Genomic DNA, 22,219 nt, shown 5'->3' on the forward strand with positions numbered 1-22,219 from the left:
CTGTATGTATCCCATGTAGGCTAGAGAGCTTAAATCCCTGCCTCTCGAGGGAAATCAGCCCATTTTCAGGGCGTGCAGTACGCAAAGCTGCCCCATCTTCCTTTTTTAATTTTTATTATTTATTTATTTATTTACATATTTATTTAGAGACGGAGTCTTTCTCTGTTGCCCAGGCTGGAGTGCAGTGGTGCATCTCAGCTCACTGCAACCTCCATCTCCCGAGTTCAAGCGATTCCCCTAGCTCAGCCTCCTGAGTAGCTGGGACTACAGGCATGCACCACCATGCCCAGCTAATTTTTGTATTTTTAGTAGAGGTGGAGTTTTACCATCTTGGACAGGCTGGTCTCAAACTCCTGACCTCAAGGGATCCTTCTGCCTTGTCCTCCCAAAGTACTGGGATTACAGGCATGAGCCACTGTGCCTGGCCTGTCATATTATTTCTAAACATTTCAGTGATATTTCAATTAAGTTAAATTTAATTCTTACTGACCTGAACTCTTATCTTGTTTAATGATATCTTCCAGGTGAAAAGTGTTTCCTCTGTAATCACAGGTGCTAAGGGAAATAAAACATGTATTCATTAGGTAGACGTCCACTAAACCACTAATTCTTGCATTGTAGTCCTCAGACCCTCAGCATCAGCAACACGTGGGAACTTGTTAGACATGCAGATTCCTGGGCCAGCCCCACACCTCCCGAATCAGAAAGTGGGCAAGAGGGACAGCTATCGGTGCTTTAATAAGTCTTGAGATGCTCCCTGGAGTTTGAAAACCACAGAACTAGAATACGTGTGGTAGTAAGTGCTCATACTTTCTCCCAGGTACCTAGGGACTCTTCCCCTCTTTTCCGTTCTCTTTTCCACTGAAATAAAATGAGAGCTCATTTTGACTTAATGGGTATAAGAAAGAAGGCAGTGAGATGACCAGGGTTTCAAGTGAGAGTTCAAAATTTAATCAGTGGACGGTGACAGGATGCAAGTCTTCTAAACAGATTACTGCAAGAAAGCTGATAATAATCTATACAGTAGGTATCATTAGTGTATTGATGTTAAATTTTGGGGGTAGATTAATGGTATTGTGATTATATAGGAGAATGTCCTGGTTCTTAGAAGATATCTACAAAAGTACCTAACAGTGAAATGCTCTGATACTGGGAACTTACTTTGAAATGATTCAGGGGTTAAAAGGGCACATATACAATCTTTCATACACGGAAGAGAGAAACAAATATGACAAAATGTTAACTAGTGAATCCAGTTGAATACAATACAGATGTTCACTGTATGATTTTATCAACTTCTCTGTTTGCAAGTTTTTAAAATAAAATGTTGAGGGAAAAGAAACATCACCCCAAATGTTTCTATGAAAGGGAACTATAGAAAAAGCACAGAATTGAACACTCTGCAGAAGAGGGCACCGTACCCATCCGGACAGCATGGTCACAGCGCAGGGTCCCCTCCAGGAGGCTATTCTCTGGCCTCTTCTGTGCTGTCACTGCCCTGACGCTGCCGAGGCTTTATTCTAACAACTCTTTTTCTAAAGGTATAACTTTTTTCTTTCATCTAAGAAAGAGACAAAAGAATGAGTATACACTTAGAAAATAATATTACACTTATACTTGTGTAAAAGCAAAAAATACTTTGAAAAGTGGGGAAGCAAGAAACATACTGTTCCACAATTCTGTTCTTACTGTCTTTTTATTCTGCCAATGACTTCCTATTTCTGCTGCCTATGGGGGGGTGAGCTGCAAATGATTTCTTTTCCTCATTGATTTAAAATGTCATGTTTATAATATACTTAACTCCCTCAGAAGCATTTGGGTTTATATCTGAGCTCTATTCTATTCAAGTGATCTATCTGTTCACAAGCCACTATCAATTTTGATTATTAGAGCATCCTAAAGTTAAGTAATTCTTTTTTTTTTTTGAAATGGAGTCTCTCACTCTGTCGCCCAGGCTGGAGTGCAGTGGCACGATGTAGGCTCACTGCAAGCTCCGCCTCCCGGGTTCACACCATTCTCCTACCTCAGCCTCCTGAGTAGCTGGGACTACAGGTGCCCGCCACCATGCCCGGCTAATTTTTTGTATTTTTAGTAGGGACGGGGTTTCACCGTGTTAGCCAGGATGGTCTTGATCTCCTGACCTCGTGATCTGCCCGCCTCAGCCTCCCAAAGTGCTGGGATTACAGGCATGAGCCACCATGCCCAGGCAAGTAATTCTTTGATTAGAATATTAGTATTTGATGGAGCCTGACCCTTTTGACTCTAAACTCAAATTCTTCTTATCTCTAACTTATAAAAGACAACAATTATGACTTCAGTGTATAAAATCCCAGCTTTTTCAGCTACCTTACAGAATTATCTTGTGTTCCCAATATCGATTCAGCTTATCCATTCAGCTTTCTCTCCAAACAATAATGTTTTCATTTTAGTATCCCTAATCTTTTTTTTTTTTTTTTTTGAGACACAGTCTCACTCTGTTGCCCAGGCTGGAGGACAGTTGTGCCATCTCAGCTCATTGCAGCCTCTGCCTCCCAGGCTCAAGCAGCCCTCTCACCTCAGACTCCCAAGTAGCTGGGACCACAGGTGCATGTAATATGCCAGCTCATTTTGTATTTTTTCACAGAGATGAGGTCTCACCATGTTGCCCAGGCAGGTCTCAAACTCCTGAGCTCAAGTGCTGTGAGCTCCTGAGCTCCCAAAGTGCTGGGATTACAGGTGTGAACCACGGCTCCCCGTAGTTTTCCTAATCTCTTATCTTTATCTTTTGTAGTTGCACTGGCTTACGTGGCGATTAACTGTTAGTGTTAATTAACGGGGGTAACTGTAACACTGGACATTTTGTCTTCTTCCTGATCTTTAAGGGATGTTTGCAGAATTTCACCCATCATGCATGATGGCAGCTTTTGGCTAGATGTGTTTATAATCCACTAGGGGTAAAAAAAAATTAGAAATAAATACTGAATTTTATCAAATGTCTTTCTAACATATATGGAGGGAACTGTGTATTTTGTCCTTAACGTCTTGCAACCAGGAATCATACCAGATCTTCTAAGAGTGATTCCAAAGAATAAGGTTCACGTGGTTGTGTGGCATAATTTTTCCACTGGGCTACGTCCGCGTCATGAGTCATGAATAAGAGTGTGTGTGTGTGTTAATGCTACCTTTGTCAGGTTTGGGTTTTCATATTCTAACAGTTTCAAACGAAAAAAGCTTGAAAGTTCTACTTTATATGTGGAAATTGCAATAAATTATTTGTGATTTACTGAAAACTTCACTTGAAGGTCTAATAAAATTTCAAAGCAAAACCAAACCTTTCTTTCTTTTTTGTGGGGGGAGGGTGGGAGGAGTGGGATGGAAGGACACTAACTTATTAATACTTTATGGGGTTTTTTGTTTTTTGTTTTTTGTTTGCCTTTAGAATTTATCCTCTAGGGACAATCTGGCAATGATGAATTTAATTTAGGTTCGAAGATTTTAAAAATAATTCTTTTGATATTCTTGGTATGGCTTATTTGCGTATTCTCCAGCTCTGTTGCCCAGGCTGGAGTGCCATAGTCCAATAATAGCTCACTGCAGCCTTGAACTCCTGGACTCAGGCGATCATCCCAGATCAGACTCTCGAGTAGCAGAGAATATAGGCTCACGCTACCAACCCAGCTCATTTTTAAAATTTTTAGTGGAGACGGAGTTTCACCACGTTGCCCAGGCTGGTCTCGAACTCTTGGGCTCAAAGAATCCTCCTTCGTCAGCCTCCCAAAGTGCTGGGATTACAAGTGTGAGCTACTGTGCCTGGCACTATTCTCATTTTTATTATAATACAATTTTAAGATTGGATAAATAATATAGCCAAATTATTGGAGCCAGACTACATCTACTAAATTTAAATGAAATTTCACTTGTCTGAAATCAGACATACTTTGGAAGATATGTTTGTTATGGTATTAATTAAAATTACGGCTATTTTTTGCACTCACCAAAATCTGTGGAGCACCTTAAAGACACAGGCGGTATCCTCCAGAGCAGTGAAAACAGTTACAAGAGGCTCTCAGGACAGCTTTGTCAGGAGAGACATGCTATACATATAAAGACATAAGGAGAGAGAAAAGAAACAACCATTTTACACACAGTCCCCACATTGAAAGCTATAGGCTGGGTAATGCAGGCACTGATTTTTGCAAATCAGATGCTTTCCATATGGCATCTCTATATAGTGTGCTTTTGCTTTAGAGAGTAGCCCCAAGATTTTCGGTTTTCTGTTTGTCTGTTTGTTTGTTTGTTTGAAGACAGGATCTTGCTCCACCGCCCAGGCTGGAGAGCAGTGATGTGATCGTAGCTCACTGCAGCATCGACCTCCTGGGCTCAAGTGGTCCTCCCGCCTCAGCCACCCGAGTAGCTGGATGACAGGCATACAGCACCACTCCCCACTAATTTTTGAATATTTTTTAGAGACCAGGTCTCACTGTGTTGCACAGCCTGGTCTTGAACTCATAAGCTCAAGTGATCCTCCCGTTTCAGACTACCAAAGTGCTAGGATTACAGGCGTAAGCCACTGCACCTGGCCAAGATAATTTGTTTTCAAAGGATGGATGGTTAATAGTTACAAGAAAAATAGGGAACGCTGAGGCACAGTGGCTCACGCCTGTAACCTCGACACTTTTGGAGGCTGAGGCAGGAGAATCACCTGAGGTCAGGAGTTCGAGACCAGCCTGGCCAACATGGTGAAACCCCATGTCTTCTAAAAATAGAAAAATTAGCCAGACATTTTGGAAAGCACCTCTAATCTCAGCCACTCAGGAGGCTGAGGCAGAATCACTTGTACCCGGGAGGTACAAGTGAGCTGTGATTGCACCATTGCACTCCAGCCTGGATGTCAGAGCAAGACTCCATCTCAAAAAAGATGGAAAACAGGGAAGGTTTGTTAGTAGTCTGTCAGTTCCACAATCATGTCAAGCATATTAAAAGTTCCTTAAATTCCTAATTACCTTTTCCTGTCTTTTTACAAAAGAGGATTTAACGTCATCAGAATTTTTCTTTACATTTAAAACACCTGCATTGTCAGTTGCCTCATCATCCAGCAAAGCAAAGGTCACTCTTTTCAAGCTTTCTTTATATTGTTTACTGTCTTCACTTTCTTCCAGGTCATCGTCTTTATCCCAACACTACAAAAACTCTTATAAAAAGAAATATACTGCTTTCCAATAGAAAAACAAAAGGAAACATATTTTCCCTCAATAAAGTTCTTCTTTTATATGCCTAATGCAATCAAATACTCAGAACTTCCAAAATCATCCAGGTATTAAGGAAGAGAAGGTATCATTTCAGTGAAATGCTATGTAAGAAACAGAACAAAAAGTGTGTAATATATAGAAAATAAATCATTCATTGATCTATAATACAAACCTCCTATCTCACAAAAATAACAGGATTTTGGGGGCACAAAACCAAATCAAAGTTCCTGGTAAGAAAGGTTTGATTGCTACTGCCAGTAATATTTTTCTTCATTAATTGATCTCTAATGTCCCTTTAAATCCAGAGACTTTCCTCTGGCTATCTTGAAAATATCTGATAGGACAGAATCTAACTTCTTAAAACAAACAGACGTGCAAACCACAAGTACAAATACATGAGTGGGCAATTCCAGCTCACCTTGTAAAGGATGGTTCAAAATAGATTTCAGAAATGCTTAGTTCTTCTGCTGCTTCTTCAGCAATTTCATCATCTTGTTTGAACCCAGCGCATCATCATGATCACTTGCTATGTGTTCATCATTTTCAACTGGATCAAAAAAATCTTTGTACTTCACATTTCTGGAACTTTTACCTGACTAAGATAAAAAGATTTTTAAAACTATTAATTAGGAATAGAAAAATACATCATTAACACATGCATATATATTTGTATGTGTACTGTATGTTTACATTACTTTCTAACTTAATAACACTACAAGTCAAAAAATAGTTACTAGGTGAAATTGGCAACTAAAAACACTACCATAAAACTATTACAGGAACAACTGGAACATAAACTGAATGGAAGTATAGATTCATTTTAACTGATAAGATACAGCATAATATTTATTAGCTCTACATCTTCTGACTACAATTACATCTCTCCTAGAAAAACAGAACAAAAGCTAATTAGAGGAGGAGGAAAGGGCTCTGTCCTCTCTCAACACTTTACCTTAACTTTCTTACTTCCAGAGAGTCCCCCTTCATCTTCATCAGCATGAATATCTTTTAAAAAATCAGTATCTTCCACCTCATCGTCATCATCTTTTTGTTCTTTTCCTCTGTTTTCTAAATAGGCCTCCATTTCAGAGAGTTGGAGGAATATCTCGTCTACTATGGACTTCTCTCTTGGTTTTCCATGTCCTTTGTTTTGCACCTTGCTCTGCTGTTCCAATTTGTTGATACCAAAGTCAAGGTCAGAATCCTCAGCACTGAAAACTGGGCTTTTCCTCAGATCGCATTTGCTTGAGTTTGCTCTCTCACTCACTTCAGGATTGTCACCACCCGTATCTGACACTTCCTCCTCCTCCTCTAAATCTTCTAGGTCCTCCTGGCCACCAGCCTCTGTCTCTGAACCATCCTCTTCACACTCCTGTTCTTCACTGTCTGGGAGACTGATATCTTCATCTTTGTTTCACTAACTGCATTTTGGAAGCTTTGTGAAATTGGGTCACTTCGCAATTCCAGTTGTTGCAAAGTCCACTCATCATCAAAACTTTGTATCACACGTTTTTGTAAAGGGCTTCCATGGAGCCTACCATTCTCTAATATTTTATTAAAGTCATAAAACACTTTTGTTAAAGAAGTGAACTTTCATGCCAATCTGTCTTGCATCCTATTGGGAGGAATTAAATGAGATTTAGAATTACAGATAATAATTTCACAGCTCTGTTAATTAAACGAAAAATGAAAACCCCAACTCTTCGGTAAAATCAAATTGGAATGAAGTGTAAGCATAGATTCTGGCCCCAACAACGTATAAGCTGATGAGCCACACTGATCTATAAAACCTGTCAACCAAGTATTTGTGAATCAGCTGTATAGATTTTAGGCAGGAAAAGAATTACAAATCTATTTGCTTGGAGATACATAGTGAATTAGCCTTAAATTATCGACTCTGCGACACTATACACCACTCCACTCAGTCATTCCCTTTTTCCTTCCGTGATCAACATTTGCTTTGGCTACAGTGGTCAAGGAAAACCTCTCTTAGATGTGACATCTGAGATGAAACCTACAGGTAAGGATAGTCCTATAAAGACTGGGAAACACGTATTCCAGGCAGAAGAAACAGCAAGAACAAATTCTCTAAGATGCAATTGAGCTTGGGAAGCCTGAGGAATAAAAAAGTGAGCGTGGCTGGAGTGTGAAGGAGGCAGAAGGTGAAGCTGGAGAGACTGATGGCTGCCAAATTCCGCAGGGCTCAAGGTAAGAGTTTGCCATTTTAAGTGTAATAAGAAAACAAGAGAAGATTTTAAGCAGAAGGATGAAATGATAATTTACACGAAGGAAGAAGAAAGGGAGGAAGGAGGGAGAGGAAAGTAGAGTGATTAGAAGGTTGATGCAGCATTCCAGGCAAAGGATCATGGTGATTTAAGCTGGAGTTAGAGCAGTGAATATGCTGAGTACAGTTTGGAGGTAGAACTGACAGGATTGCTAAGGAATTAGATACAGAATAGAGAAAAATGAAGACATCAAAATAGCAGCCTCGTTTTATGTGTGAGCAACTGGAAAGAGAGAACTGCCATTTACTGCGATAGGCAAGGCTTGAGTGGTGGACCATGGGGAAAGGACTTCAGGGGATGGCAGAGTATGGGTGGGTAGAAACAACATTCTACTCTATTTTGGACACTGAATTTGCGATGCTGACAGTACCAAAATTTTAAAAATTGTTAAAAGCCGGACAGTGCGGATATCCCAGTTGTGTGCTACTGAATTCCAACTAAGCTCAGTCTGTAGTTGCTGTGAGCCAGGAACTCAAGGGAGAGGTTGGAGTTTGAAACATAAATGAGTCATAATTTTATAGATCATATTTGAAGTTCTTCAACAAAATACGCATAAAACGTTTGTGCTGGGAAGAGACCTGAAAGTTCTAACTCTCAAGAAGCTTAGTTGGGGTGGACAGACAAGTGAAAAGTTTGTACTTTCAATGAAGCATGATGACAGGTAAACACTGAGTGCTTTAGGAGCAACATAGGCGAAGGAGAAACCAATACAGTTTGTGTGGGGGGGGGATGGGGCCGTAACAAGCCTCAGGGGGAGCTTCTAGGCGTTAATAACTGAGGTTCGGTTGATTTCAATAACATTCAACGGACAGAGCCATACTGTAAAAATTCTAACAATTTTTAAAATGTTGGTAGCCTAGGTCCTCTGAAATGTGGGGAAAAGTGAATTACATTTCCCCTTACCTTCCCCCAACTCAGCAATTTGCCAGGGGCCTGCAACCCGCGTCCACGTGCGACCCCAGTCGCACCTGAGCCCGGGATCTGCGCACTTATGTGAGGATGTGCTGGGGCAGCCGGTGGCTTTGCTCACCCCCGACCCCCGTCAGACACCGCTGCAGGGTCTGTCAGCGCCAGGCCCGCGGGGCCAGGGCTGTCTCCAACTCCCCACACAAGCGGCAAGCGGGGCCAGAGAGCCGCTGGGAAAGCGCACCGCAAGGACGCGCCTAGCGGAAATTGGAGCTCCGAGCCCAGAGTTCCGCGGCTCACAGGTTCCGGACTCACCCCCAGCCAGAGCCGCTGGCAGCGCGAGGGCTGTCCCCTGTGCAGAGGGACGGGAAACAAAAATTGCCACTGGCCAACCCAAGCGCCTTTGAACTGTCTGCAAACTTGGTTTTGTAGTTTTCAGGGGCCCACAAGGGGTGGTGCCTCCTGGCTTTAATTTCTGCTTTAGGTGAAGCGGGTGTGGTGTTTGCGGTAGGAAATCAGCAGCCTTCGCCACGCCCCCTGCCGGGTCGCCCCGCCCCCCACCGCGCACCTGGTTCAGGTCAGCGGCTGACGGACACAGTGGAGATGGCGCGTGGCAAAAGTTTTAGGTAAACACAGGGGCCATTGAAGGTCTCCGTGGGTCAGGGCATGTGGGAAGGAGGCCAGGGGGAGGCCTCAACGTGGCCAAAGCACCTTGATGATGCGCTCTGTCCCCCGGGGCGGGTTCCGCGGCCACTGCCGGCACCTAGGCAGAGGGTACCTTCCAGAAACGCCTCAGCTTAGCGCGGGGATGGCCTTCTTGTGCATGAGTCCCACTGCCACCCGGGAGCTGTGCGCCCTGGGCGCTGCACCTTCCAGTTTGTGGGCCGGAGAGGTGGGGGATCCTGCCCAGCGGGTCTGGCAGGGCAGGGATGGAAGTAAATGGAAGCCGGTGGGTATCTAAGTGTTATTTTACCACACACCCATAAAGAGGCTGGGAAGAAACCAGAAAGAATAGCAAGTAGTGTTAAAAAATAAAAATAAAAATAAAAATAAAAATAAAATTTCAGCTGAACTGCAAGCATGACCAGCATCCTGTTGGGACCACTCAAAGGTAAGTGTTGTAAGGAATACAGAAGGAGTTACTTTTCCACGTGCCCTAATAAGTTTATCATCGCCTGCATAAATGGAAAGGTAAAGCACGTGGATTTAGCAACTTCCTTGATTTCTCTCTCCCTTCATTTTTTTAAATTGTCTAGATAAAATCATTTATGACTGAAACTTGCGTTTTCTGACTCTTACTTTCTTTTTATCCTTCTTTTCCCTCTTTCTCTTTTTATAAGAGAGGCAAGTGTTTCCATTAATCTGAGAATAAGTGTCAGGTGGTAAAGCCCCAGAGTTACTCCGGGACATTCGTGATAAATCTTTCTAACACCAGAGCCCACATTCTTAACCATGAGGCATACTCACTTCTTAGGTGATACACAAAATCGGAAGGTGAAAATATAAATAAAAAATGAATATTCGGGAAAAGGTATTTTTATATCTGTATTTTTAGAACTGCACACTTTAATGATTGATGGTTTGGGAGGAGTATGACTTCCAACAGGCCATACACTTACTGCAAGACCTGAATACAGTTAAAGATGCATTTTTGTTTTGTAACTTACACATCTTGGCATAAAGTAAAGGAAAAATGAAAATAGTATATTCCAAAGACTGGTTTTGATTTGTCCTATTAAGATACTTGAAACTTCGTGGCTCCGTTTTGTGTGTGTGTAGTTGAATGTATGTAAAGTAAAATTTACCATTTTAACATTTTTAAGTTATAGTTCAGTGGCTTTGACTACACTCACTTGGTTGTGAAACAGTCACCATCACCCCTCTCCTGAGCTTTTTCATCTCACCAAAACTGAAACTCTGTACCCATTACACAACACTTGCCCATTCTTCTCTGACGCAGCTCTTGGCAACCACTGTTCTACCTTCTCTGTGAATCTGACTACTCTAGGTACCTTATGTAATGTGGAATCACATGCTGTTTTTATTTTTTATGTTTGGCTTGTTTCACTTAGCATAATGCCCTCAAGGTTCATCCATATTGTAGAATGTGTCAGAATGTATTCTGCTCTTTTTTTTTTTTTTTTTTTGAGAATGAGTTTCGCTTTTGTTGCCCAAGGGTGGGATCCTGGCTCATTGCAAATTCTGCTGCCCCAGTTCAAGCCATTCTTCTGCCTCAGCCTCCCAAGTAGCTAGGATTATAGGCATGCACCACCATGCCTGGCTAATTTTGTATTTTTAGTAGAGACAGGATTTCTCCATGTTGATCGGGCTGGTCTTGAACTCCCGAGCTCAGGTGATCCGCCTGCCTCGTCCTCCCAAGTTGCTGGGATTACAGACATGAGCCACCGCACCCAGCCTACACTCTTAGTTTATTAACACTTCTGTTCTTAAGTATCTCATCCATTTATCCACACATGGTTGTACACTGTAGTTTATTCATGCAAAGCAATCTTTATTGTAATAATTGGAATAATCACAAATTATACATTACAGTATTCAAAATAATGCAATTCTGCTGCACGATTCTGAAATGGGAGGCAGAGAGACCTAAAACTGGAGAGTTGTGAATTTCTACCAATTGGGGGCCAACCTGAAATAAAAATATCTTTAAAAAATTAGCTTAGGCCGGGCGCGGTGGCTCAAGCCTGTAATCCCAGCACTTTGGGAGGCCGAGGCGGGCGGATCACAAGGTCAGGAGATCGAGACCACAGTGAAACCCCGTCTCTACTAAAAATACAAAAAATTAGCCGGGCGCGGTGGTGGGCGCCTGTAGTCCCAGCTACTCAGGAGGCTGAGGCAGGAGAATGGCGGGAACCCGGGAGGCGGAGCTTGCAGTGAGCCGAGATCGCGCCACTGCACTCCAGCCTGGGCAACAGCGTGAGACTCCGTCTCAAAAAAAAAAAAAAAAAAAAAAAATTAGCTTAGAGAGGGGCGCCCAAGATGGCCAAATAGGAACAGCTCCAGCCTCCAGCTCCCAGCGTGAGCAACACAGAAGAAGAGTGATTTCTGCATTTTCAACTGAGGTACCGGGTTCATCTCACTGGGGTGTGTCAGACAGTTGGTGCTGGTCAGTGGATGCAGCCCAACCAGCAAGATCTGAAGCAGGGTGAGGCACTGCCTCACCTGGGAAGTGCAAAGGGGAAGGGAATTCCCCTTTCCTAGCCAAGGGAAACAGACACACAACATCTGGAAAATCGGGTAACTCCCACCGTAATACTGCACTTTACCAAGGGTCTTAGCAAACAGCACACCAGGAGATTTTATCCCACTCCTGGCCCAGAAGGTCCCATGCCCACAGAGCCTCCCTCATTGCTAGCACAGCAGTCTGAGATCTAACTGCAAGGTGGCAGCAAGGCTGGGGGAGGGGCTCCCACCATTGCTGAGGCTTAAGTAGGTAAACAAAGCCACCAGGAAGCTCGAACTGGTTGGAGCCCACCACAGCTCAAGGAGGCCTGCCTGCCTGTATAGACTCCACCTCTGGGGATAGGGCATAGCTTAACAAAAAGCAGCAGAAACCTCTGCAGATGTAAATGTCCCTGTCTGACAGCTTTGAAGAGAGCATTGGTTCTCCCAGCATGGAGGTTGAGATCTGAGAACAGACAGACTGCCTGCTCAAGTGGGTCCCTGACCCCTGAGTAGCCTAACTAGGAGACATCCCCCACTAGGTGCACAGACTGACACCTCACACTTCACACGGCTGGGTACACCTGTGAGACAAAGCTTCCAGAGCAAGAATCACGCAGCAACACTTGCTATTCAGCAATATTCTATCTTCTGCAGCCTCCACTGCTGATACCCAGCCAAACAGGGTCTGGAGTGGATCTCAAGCAAACTCCAGCAGACCTGCAGCTGAGGGTTGACTGTTAGAAGGAAAACTAACAAACAGAAAGGACACCCGCACCAAAACCCCATCAGTACGTCACCATCATCAAAGACCAAAGTCAGATAAAACCACAAAGATAGGGAAAAAGCAGTGCAGAAAAGCTGGAAATTCAAAAAATCAGAGTGCATCTCTGCCTCCAAAGGAACGCAGCTCATCACCAGCAACGGAACAAAGCTGGATGGAGAATGACTTTGATGAGTTGAGAGAAGAAGGCTTCAATCGATCAAACTTCTCAGAGCTAAAGGAGGAACTATGTACCCAGTGTAAAGAAACTAAAAACCTTGAAAAAAGAATGGAAGAATGGATAACTAGAATAACCAATGCAGAGAATTCCACAAATGAACTGATAGCGATGAAAACCATGACACAAGAACTATGTGACAAATGCACAAGCTTCAGTAACCAACTCAATCAACTGGAAGAAAGATTATCAGTGATTGAAGATCAAATGAATGAAATGAAGTGAGAAAAGAAGTTTAGGGAAAAAACAGCAAAAAGAAATGAACAAACACTCCAAGAAATATGGGATTATGTGAAAAGACCAAATCTACATCTGATTGGTGTGCCTGAAAGTGATGGGGAGAATGGAACCAAGTTGGAAAACACTCTGCAGGATATTATCCAGGAGAACTTCCCCCACCTAGCAAGGCAGGCCAACATTCAAATTCAGGAAATACAGAGAACGCCACAAAGATATTCCTTGAGAAGAGCAACTCCAAGACACATAATAGTCAGAGTCACCAAAGTTGAAATGAAGGAAAAACTGTTAAGGGCAGCCAGAGAGAAAGCTCAGGTTACACACAAAGGGAAGCCCATCAGACTAACAACAGATCTCTCAGCAGAAACTCTACAAGCCAGAAGAGTGTGAGGGCCAATATTCAACATTTGTAAAGAAAAGAATTTTCAAACCAGAATTTCATATCCAGCCAAACTAAGTTTCATAAGTGAAGGAGAAATAAAATCCTTTACAGACAAGCAAATGCTTAGAGATTTTGTCACCACCAGGCCTACTACAAGAGATCCTGAAGGAAGCACTAAACGTGGAAAGGAACAACAGGTACCAGCCACTGCAAAAACATGCCAAAATGTAAAGACCATCAATGCTAGGAAGAAACTGCATCAACTAGTGAGCAAAATAACCAGCTAATATCATAATGACAGGATCAAGTTCACACATAACAATATTAACCATAAATGTAAATGGAATAAATGGTCCAATTAAAAGACACAGACTAGCAAATTGGATAGAGTCAAGACCCATCAGTTTGCTATATTCAGGAGACCCATCTCACCTGCAGAGACACACATAGGCTCAAAATAAAGGGATGGAGGAAGATCTACCGAGCAAATGGAAAACAAAAAAAGGCAGGGGTTGCAATCCTAGTCTCTGATAAAACAGACTTTAAACCAACAAAGATCAAAAGAGACAAAGCCATTACATAATGGTAAAGGGATCAATTCAACAAGAAGAGCTAACTATACTAAATATATATGCACCCAATGCAGGAGCACCTAGATTCATAAAGCAAGTCCTTAGAGACTTACAAAGAGACTTAAACTCACATACAATAATAATGGGAGACTTTAACACCCCACTGTCAACATTAGACAGATCAACGAGACAGTAAGTTAACAAGGATATCCAGGAATTGAACTCAACTCTGCACCAAGTGGACCTAATAGACATCTACAGAACTCTCCACCCCAAATCAACAGAATATACATTCTTCTCAGCACCACATCGCACTTATTCCAAAATTGACCACATAGCTGGAAGTAAAGCACTCTTCAGCAAATGTAAAAGAATAGAAATTTTAACAAACTGTCTCTCAGACCACAGTGCAATCAAACTAGAACTCAGGACTAAGAAACTCAATCAAGACCACTCAACTACATGGAAACTGAACAACCTGATCCTGAATGACTACTGGGTACATAATGAAATGAAGGCAGAAATAAAGATGTTCTTTGAAATCAATGAGAACAAAGATAGGACATACCAGAATCTCTGGGACACATTTAAAGCAGTGTGTAGAGGGAAATTTATAGCACTAAATTCCCACAAGAGAAAGCAGGAAAGATCTAAAATTGACACCCTAACATCACAATTAAAAGAACTAGAGAAGCAAGAGCAAACACATTTAAAAGCTAGCAGAAGGCAAGAAATAACTAAGATCAGAGCAGAACTGAAGGAGATAGAGACACAAAAAACCCTCCAAAAATTCAATGAATCTAGGAGCTGGTTTTTTGAAAAGATCAACAAAATTGATAGACCACTAGCAAGACTAATAAAGAAGAAAAGAGAGAAGAATCAAATAGGTGCAATAAAAAATGATAAAGGGGATATTACTACTGACCCCACAGAAATACAAACTACCATCAGAGAATACTATAAACACCTCTACGCAAATAAACTAGAAAACCTAGAAGAAATGGATAATTTCCTGGACACTTACACTCTCCCAAGACTAAACCAGGAAGAAGTTGAATCCCTGAATAGACCAATAGCAGGCTCTGAAATTGAGGCAATAATTAATAGCCTACCAGCCAAAAAAAGTCCAGGACCAGATGGATTCACAGCCTAATTCTACCCAGAGGTACAAGGAGGAGCTGGTACCATTCTTTCTGAAACTATTTCAATCAATAGAAAAAGAGGGAATCCTCCCTAACTCATTTTGTGAGGCCAACATCATCCTGATACCAAAGCCTGAAAGAGATACAACCAAAAAAAAGAGAATTTTAGACCAATATCCCTGAGAACATCGATGCAAAAATCCTCAATAAAATACTGGCAAACTAAATCCAGCAGCATATCAAAAAGCTTATCCACCATGATCAAGTGGGCTTCATCCCTGGGATGCAAGGCTGGTTCAACATACACAAATCAATAAATGTAAGCCAGCATATAAACAGAACCAAAGAAAAAACCACATGATTATCTCAACAGATGCAGAAAAGGCCTTTGACAAAATTCAACAGCCCTTCATGCTAATTCGGTATTGATGGAACATATCTCAAAATAATAAGAGCTATTTATGACAAACCCACAGTCAATATCATACTGAATGGGCAAAAATTGGAAGCATTCCCTTTGAAAACGGGCACAAGACAGGGATGCCCTCTCTCACCACTCCTATTCAACATAGTGTTGGAAGTTCTGGCTAAGGCGATCAGGCAAGAGAAAGAAATAAAGGGTATTCAGTTAGGAAAAGAAGAGGTCAAATTGTCCCTGTTTGCAGATGACATGATTGTATATTTAGAAAAGCCCATCATCTCAGCCCAAAATCTCCTTAAGCTGATAAGCAACTTCAGCAAAGTCTCAGGATACAAAATCAATGTGCAAAAATCAAGCGTTTTTATACACCAGTAACAGACAAACAGAGAGCCAAATCATAAATGAACTCCCATTCACCATAGCTTCAAAGAGAATAAAATACCTAGGAATCCAACTTACAAGGGATGTAAAGGACCTCTTCAAGGAGAACTACAAACCACTGCTCAGTGAAATAAAAGAGGACACAAACAAATGGAAGAGCATACCATGCTCATGGATAGGAAGAATCAATATTGTGAAAATGGCCATACTGCCCAAGGTAATTTATAGATTCAATGCCATCCCCATTAAGCTACCAATGACTTTCTTCACAGAATTGGAAAAAACTGCTTTAAAGTTCATATGGAACCAAAAAAGACCCCCCATTGCCAAGACAATCCTAAGCCAAAAGAACAAAGCTGGAGGCATCACAATACCTGACTTCAAACTATACTACAAGGCTACAGCAACCAAAACAGCATGGTACTGGTACCAAAACAGAGATATAGACCAATGGAACAGAACAGAGCCCTCAGACATATTACCACACATCTACAGCCATCTGATCTTTGACAAACCTGACAACAACAAGAAATGGGGAAAGAATTCCCTATTTAATAAATGGTGCTGGGAAAATTGGCTAGCCATAAGTAGAAAGCTGAAACTGGATCCTTTCCTTACTCCTTATACGAAAATTAATTCAAGATGGATTAGAGACTTAAATGTTAGACCTAAAACCATAAAAACCCTGGAAGAAAACCTAGGTAATACCATTCACGACATAGGCATGGGCAAGGACTTCATGTGTAAAACACCAAAAGCAATGGCAACAAAAGCCAAAATTGACACATGGGATTTAATTAAACTAAAGAGCTTCTGCACATCAAAAGAAACTACCATCAGAGTGAACAGGAAACCTACAGAATGGGAGAAAATTTTTGCAATCTACTCATGTGACAAAGGGCTAATATCCAGAACCTATAAAGAACTCAATCAAATTTAGAAGAAAAAAACAAACAACCCCATCAAAAAGTGGGTGAAGGATATGAACAGACACCTCTCAAAAGAAGACATTTATGCAGCCAACAGACACATTAAAAAATGCTCATCATCACTGGCCATCAGAGAAATGCAAATCAAAACCACTATGGGATACCATCTCACACCAGTTAGAATGGTAATCATTAAAAAGTCAGGAAACAACAGGTGCTAGAGAGGATGTGGAGAAATAGGAACACTTTTACACTGTTGATGGGACTGTAAACTAGTTCAAGCATTGTGGCAGACAGTGTGGTGATTCCTCAAGGATCTAGAACTAGAAATACCATTTGACCCAGCCATCCCATTACTGGGTATATACCCAAAGGATTATAAATCGTGCTGCTATAAAGACACATGCACATGTATGTTTATTGCAGCACTATTCACAATAACAAAGACTTGGAACCAACCCAAATGTCCATCAGTGACAGACTGGATTAAGAAAATGTGGCACATAAACACCATGGAATACTATGCAGCCATAAAAAAGGATGAGTTCCTGTCCTTTGTAGGGACATGAATGCGGCTGGAAACAATAATTCTCAGCAAACTCTTTCACAAAGACAAAAAATCAAACACCACATGTTCTCACTCATAGGTGGAAATTGAACAATGAGAACACTTGGACACAGGATGCGGAATATCACACACTGGGGCCTGTCATGGGGTGGGGGAAGGGGGGAGGGGGAAGGGATAGCATTAGGAAATATACCTAATGTAAATGACGAGTTAATGGGTGCAGCACACCAACATGGCACATGTATACATATGTAACAAACCTGCACATTGTGCACATGTACCCTAGAACTTAAAGTATAATAATAATAATAAAAACCTGAAACACACCATTGTAACCTGTACCTAGATTAGGAAACTGAGCATGACGGCACCCTCCGAGCTCCTCATGACCTCTACCATGATTCCCTCCCCTATACTGACCACTCTCTTGAGTCCTACGCCATAGATTAGTTTTGCCTGGTTTTGTATTTCATATACATAGAATTATATAGAATATAATCTTTAAAAAATCAACATACAAAAATCAGTAGCATTTCTATATACCAACAGTGAACAATCTGAGAAAGAAATTTTAAAAAGTAATTCCACTTACAATAGCCATAAAAATGTTGAACACCTAGGAATTAACTTAACCAAAGAAGTGAAAGATATCTACAGTGAAAACTATAAAATACTGATGAAAGAAATTGAAGAGGACAACAAAGAAATGGAAATATATTCCATGTTAATAGACTGGCAGAATCCATATTGTTAAATATCAATACTACCCAAAGCAATCTAAAAATTCAATGCAATTCTTACCAAAATACCAATGACATTCTTCACATAAATGGGAAAAAAGTCTTAAAATTTATATGGAACCACAAAAGACTCAAAATAGCCAGTTATTTCAGCAACAAGAACAACAGTGGAGGAATCACATTACCTGACTTCAAATTATATTACAAAGAGAGCTATAGTAACCAAAACAGCATGGTACTCATATAAAAACAGACACACAGACCAATGGAACAGAATAGAGAACCCAGAAACAAATGTAAACACCTACAGTGAATTCATTTTTGACAAAAGTGCGAAGATCACACACTGGGGAAAATACAGTTTCTCCAGTAAATGGTGCTAGGAAAAGTGGCTATCCGTATGTAGAAGAATAAAACTAGACCCCTATCTCCTGCCATATACAAAAATCAAATTAAAATCAATTAAAGACTTTAATATATCAAACTGTGCAACTACTGCTAGAAAATATTAGGGAAACTATCCAGGACATTGGTCTGGGCAAATATTTCTTAAGTAATACCCCACGAGCACAGACAACCAAAACAAAATGGAAAAAATGGGATCACATCAAGTTAAAAAAAACTCCTGTACAACAAAGGAAACAAATTACAAAGTGAAGGGACAACCACAGAATGGGAGAAAATATTTTCAAACTACCCATATGACAAGGGATTAATGACCAAAACATGTAAGGAGCTCTAATAACTCTATAGGAAAAAATCTAATAATCTGATTAAAAATGGGGAAAATATTTGAATAGGCATTTTTCAAAAGAAGACATACAAATCACCAACAGGCGTGTGAAAAGATGCTCAACATTATTGATCATCAGAGAAAAGTAAATGAAAACTACAATGAGATATTATCTCACCCCAGTTAGAATGGCTTTTACTCAAAAGACAGGCATTAACACATGCTGGAGAGGATATGGAGAAAAAGGAACCCCCATACACTATTGGTGGGAATGTAAATGATACAACCACTATGGAGAACAGTTTGGAGTTTCCTCAGAAAAATTAACAACAGAGCTACCATATGATCCAGCAATTCTACTTTTAGGTATATGCCTAAAAGAAAAGAAACCAGTATATCTAAGAGATGTTTTTACTCTCATGTTTGTTACAGCACTGTTCACAATAGCTAAGATTTGGAAGCAACATAAGGGTCCATCAACAGAGAAATGAATAAAGAAAATGTGGTACTTATCACAATGGAGTACTATTCAACCATTAAAAAAATGCAATCCTGTGATTTGCAACAACAAGGATGGAATTGGAGGGCACTATGGTAAGTGAAATAAGCCAGGTGATATGGTTTGGCTCTGTGTCCCCACCCAAATCTCACGTCAAATTGTAATGCTCATGTGTCGAGGGACAGACCTGGTGGGAGGTGATTGGATCATGGGCAGATTTCCTCCATGCTGTTCTTGTGATAGTGAGTGAGTTCTCATGAGATCTTGTCCGGAGCTGCACGCCCCGGCCATAGCGAATAATAATTAAAGATTAAACGCCTGAGCTATATTCATTTCCACCCCACACCTTCTCCCTAGATTTACCTTCTTCCCTGTATTAATACCGCCATTAAAAGATGGCGCTCTTCCCGCTTCTTCTTCATTCATTTTTCCCGCGCCCGCGAAAAGACTACCTGACAGCGCAGGCGCAACATGACGTCCGACCAGAGAAACCGAAGCCTATCTGGCCACGCCTTCCGCAATGAGGTCATTTCCGCCTTAGCCCAACCCCTTCCCCTCCAAATGTATATAAGGCATTGCATTACCACCATTAAACGAAACTTGATCAGAGCACTGTCTTGTCTCCATTTCTCGTGTCTCTTGTTCCCCAAATTCCCACCCCCTCCTCCAGGGCCTACACTGACTATCCCGCGGGCCGGGATAAGATCTGATAGTTTAAAAATATAGGACTTTCCCCCTCATTCCCTTTCTCTCCTGCCTCCATGTAAGATGTTCCTTGCTTCCCCTTCATTTTCCACCGTGATTGTAAGTTTCCAGTCGCCTGCCCAGCCATGTGGAACTGTGAGTCAATTAAACCTGTTTTCTTTATAAACTACCTGATCTCAGGTAGTTCTTTTTAGCAGTGTGAAAATGGACTAATACACCAGACACAGTAAGACAAACTTCACATGTTCTCACTTATTTGTGAGATCTACAAATCAAAACAGTGAACTAATAGAGACAGAGAGCAGAAAGATGGTTATCAGAGGCTGGCAAGGATAGTGAGAGGGTGAATGGTATGTAGGGATGGTTAATGAGTAACAAAAAAAAAATTAGAAAGAATATAGAAGATGGATCATTTACATTTACTTGGTTACTGAAGACATTGGTCTATTTTCCAGAACTCCTCTCAAGTTATTTTAGCCAGTTTCAGTTTTTTTTTTTTTTTCAATACATCTGTGGGTGGTATGGACTGGGAGCATCCTGGTCTTCCATGTTGCTGATGTCACTCTTCTCAAGTCAATAAATTGATGACTGTCAACTTCTAATCTCCAAGGAAGTCTTATCCCTGAATCTCAGAGTCGTATTCAATTGCCTTTCTGTCATCTCATTTTAAACTTAACTCATAATCTGCTTCATTGTCTCAAATTTACTCCTGCCACCTTCTTTCCCATCTTACTAAATGGTAACGTCATTGTTTTATTTGCTCAAACAAAAACTTTGGAATCCTCATGAGTTTTCATGCAAAGTCTCAGCAAGTCCATTAGCTGTTTATCAGAAATATATCCTTTATCTGACTTTTTAAAAATCATCTTCATTGCCACAACTCATGTGTGAAATTATTATCATCTCCAATTTGGATCATCACAATAGTCTCTTGTCTTTTATTATCTTTCTCCCTTCCTTGCCGCTCTGTCAGAAGAGTCAGAGTAATACTTGTAAAATGTAACTCATATCAAGTTACTTTGGCGTTCTTGAGAATCTAGAGCAGTGCAGTCCAACCAAACTTTCTGTGATGATGTATACTGTGACAGTTTGGAATGTGGAAAGTATGACTGAAGAACAAAATTTTTATTGTATTTAAGTTTAAATAATTTTATTTTAATGTTACATAGTCATATGTAGCTACTTGCTATCTTATGGAAGTACCACTACAGATGGACAAATATCAAATCCCAGGGACTGGTAAATATGGAAAATGCTGAAATGGTACGCAGAGCTGAACTGGAGCCATCAATGCATACACTTCGCTGAACAGACAAACCAGAAGTGTTTTCAACATGCCTGTCTACAAACTTCTATCAGACACCCAATCTGCTAGCACATTGATCTTGGACTTCCCAGCCTTCATAACTATGAGAAATAAATTTCTGCTATTTATGTTTCCTGATTTATGATGTTTTGCTATAACAGCCAGAATGTAATAAAAGAAGGGGTAAATTCTGCCCACATTACTCCACCTTGGCCAGAAGCAGGCATCCTCAGTTTATTTAAATTGATGCTGTGTAAATTTTTATCTAGCTTTTAAGGTGTTTATAGAAAAGAGGATTAGTAAAAGTCACCTTAGGCTTCCACAACTACTTGTATTCTATTGCTGATATTGTATTTTCTTTTCTGACTAACCGTCATTATGTGCTATTAATCGTAACTGGCAAATTATTTTTATTAATAACTTGAAGTCTAAAATGATGGTATATTCCTCTAGAATGACATACTATTTTCTGATAAACTTTTATTGATACCATCATGTTTCTTACCAGTTTAATCTGGGTGACTGATGAGGGCCAGCTTTCTGGTCCACAGGTGCCATCTAGCTGTGTCCACACATGGTGGAAGGGGCAAGGCAGCTCTCTGGGGCCTCTTTTTAAAAAGCACTAGTCCTGAGGGCTCTTCTCTCATGACCTAGTCACCTCTCAAAGGCCCCACCTCCCAATGCTATCACATTCATATGTTGATTATGTTTCAACATACAAATTTTGGGAGGCACAAACGTGTGGACAATAGGACCCTCTCATGTTAAACAAGAAAATAAGCAGAGAAAAATATAAAATATTGGTTTCAGACACTGGACCTCAGGCACTGTATTAGTTTGCTAGGGCTGCCATAACAAAGGAACACAAATTGGGTGCCTTAAACATCATACATGTATTATCTCCCAGGTGCAGATGCTAGAAGTCTAAAATCTAGATCCTGGCAGTGTCGATGGCACCTGTGAGGGAAGCATTTGTTCTCAATCTCTCTCCTTGGCTTTTA

General features: G+C 40.9%; 2 long non-coding RNA genes and 1 pseudogene across 2 annotated transcripts; 1 reads left to right on the forward strand and 2 right to left on the reverse strand.

Annotated features, from left to right (window-relative positions):
• Positions 1-485: 485 nt before the first annotated feature.
• LOC105468330 (uncharacterized) lies at positions 486-5,132 on the reverse strand. The gene is made up of 3 exons (XR_011606269.1): positions 4,983-5,132; positions 3,975-4,073; positions 486-555 (listed from the first exon to the last, which is right to left on the reverse strand). It is a non-coding gene; the product is annotated as an uncharacterized lncRNA (long non-coding RNA).
• Positions 5,133-5,642: 510 nt separating this feature from the next.
• On the reverse strand, positions 5,643-6,842 carry LOC139364035 (U3 small nucleolar ribonucleoprotein protein MPP10-like; annotated as a pseudogene).
• Positions 6,843-8,439: 1,597 nt separating this feature from the next.
• On the forward strand, positions 8,440-21,384 carry LOC139355508 (uncharacterized). The gene is made up of 3 exons (XR_011606270.1): positions 8,440-9,045; positions 19,141-19,302; positions 21,082-21,384. It is a non-coding gene; the product is annotated as an uncharacterized lncRNA (long non-coding RNA).
• Positions 21,385-22,219: the final 835 nt, after the last annotated feature.

The sequence above is a fragment of the Macaca nemestrina genome, chromosome 7 (assembly GCF_043159975.1).
Source record: "Macaca nemestrina isolate mMacNem1 chromosome 7, mMacNem.hap1, whole genome shotgun sequence".
In the NCBI taxonomy this organism is placed as follows: domain Eukaryota; kingdom Metazoa; phylum Chordata; class Mammalia; order Primates; family Cercopithecidae; genus Macaca; species Macaca nemestrina.